We start from the raw sequence: 1,905 nt of genomic DNA, 5'->3' as shown, positions 1-1,905 counted from the left end.
CCTTTCTTTGGAATGGGTACAAATATAGATCTTTTCCAGTTTCTTGGCCAGGTACTTGTCTTCCAAATTTCTTGACATAGACTAGTGAGTGCTTCTAGTGCTTCATTAGCACATTGAAAGATTTTGATCAGTATTCTATCATTCTTAGAGAGGCTTGCTTTTGCTAAGGAATTCAGTGCAATTTGGGCTTCTTCCTGCAGTACCATCAGTCTTTGATCATATGCTGAAATGGTTAAATGTCTACTAGTTTGTCTGTGTATTCCTTCCATTTTATTTTGATGCTTCCTGTGTCGTTCAGCATTTTGCCCATAGATTCTTTTAATACTGCATCTTGAGGCTTGAGGGATTTTTGGTTTTTTTTCAGCTGTGAATGGTGAACATGTCCTTCCCTTTTGGTTTTCTTTTCTTATTTTTTTAGTGGATAAATTTATATTGAACCTTTTAGTTTTCAACAGAGGTAATAGTAAAACATTTTAGATTTCTAGGATATGGGATTACATTCTTCAAAATTCAGGGATCAAGTAAAGAGATTTTAACTTCTTAACAGTTGACTTCTCCCTTAAGCATAATAGTAATCAGCTCTAATTATTTACGTTAAATTTCTTCAAGGGCAAATAGCATCATTGTTGCTGTTGTCTTTAGACTTGAATTTAAAGCAATACTCCCTAATATTACTTCCAAAACAAGCTTTGCATTCGGTGGAATTTTGGCATCAGTCTGTCCTTTCTTTCCAAAAACCCATTGTGGGGCATTCTTTACTCAAGCCTTTTCTCCCTTACTCAGAGTCAAGCATACTTTATGCCATCCTCTGACAACTTTTCCAACTCCAAGCTTAAAATATAGAGACTTGGCATTGTTCTTCTTGGCATTTGTTTGAAGATTAGTATCAGAAATTGTCCCATCCTGTCGTGTTCCCATATACTAACATTGAACAACACCACCCTTTGGGGGAGCGTTGGTTTTATCACCTTTTTCAAGAACAGATTTTGTGTATTTTGGTGGACCCTCTTCCAGCGTCTCTTCGGACTTGTATTCTTTGATTTTATTGTCAGTAACCTACACATGTTTCACTTGCTCACTTTCTTTATGCTTTCAGTACCTTTGAAAGGCTTAGTTTCAAAATGCTGGTTATACGCTGTAAACAAACGATCCTTGTTAGCTGTTGTTTTAGCAACATTTTCATTTTCATTTTATTTATTTTTTCACAATAAACCCAACACCATTATTCTTGAAGCTGTAATTGCTAACCTGGCAAACCGTATAATTTTCTGAGTCAAAACAGCCAGTGCCAGTCCAGTTCAGCTCACTAATGATGAGAATATCAATTTTCTTCTTGTCAAATTTATTTTTACCAACTTCCAATTTTTCTAGATTCAAACTTAGTACATTCTAAGTTCTGACTATTAGTAGATGTTTACAGATATTCTTCTCATCTTCAGTTGTGTACCATGAAGGTACCAAAACTTTTACTACATCCACATGATTATGGTCAACTTTACTCTGAGATGGCAGCCTTTTCTCAAGCATATTTTGAGAGTCTTCCAATCTAACAGTCTCTTCTTCCAGCACATCAGATATCTGGTAGTGTTCCATTGCTATTCATGGGGTTTTTACAGTATCTGACAATATCCCATTGCTATTCATAAGATTTTCAGTAGCTAATTTTTCAAAGGTGGATAGCCTATACCTTCTTAGTGTGAAACTTATTCACCTTAAGTGACCCTGCTGGAATTTGAAACACCAGTAACATAGCTTCTAGCATCTTACCAACACACAAACCACCATAGTATGACAAACTGAGAACTGTTACACAGAACCAATTGAGATATGTATGGTGATGATGGTTATTTCTGTGTTAATTATCACTCCTTTTCAATTCAGGCATGGACAAGATTGTTTTCTCAC

The 1,905-nt window shown here is 35.6% G+C and overlaps 1 pseudogene; it reads right to left on the bottom strand.

The window, feature by feature from the left end:
- Window positions 1-594: 594 nt before the first annotated feature.
- LOC101643660 lies at window positions 595-1,190 on the bottom strand (annotated as a pseudogene).
- Window positions 1,191-1,905: the final 715 nt, after the last annotated feature.

Source organism: Echinops telfairi, unplaced genomic scaffold, assembly GCF_000313985.2.
Source record: "Echinops telfairi isolate 266 unplaced genomic scaffold, ASM31398v2 ScPeMD7_1;HRSCAF=3_1, whole genome shotgun sequence".
NCBI classification, from domain to species: Eukaryota; Metazoa; Chordata; class Mammalia; order Afrosoricida; family Tenrecidae; genus Echinops; species Echinops telfairi.
The sequence above is the reverse complement of the archived record's forward strand: the minus strand, read 5'-3'. Positions and strand labels throughout refer to the sequence as shown.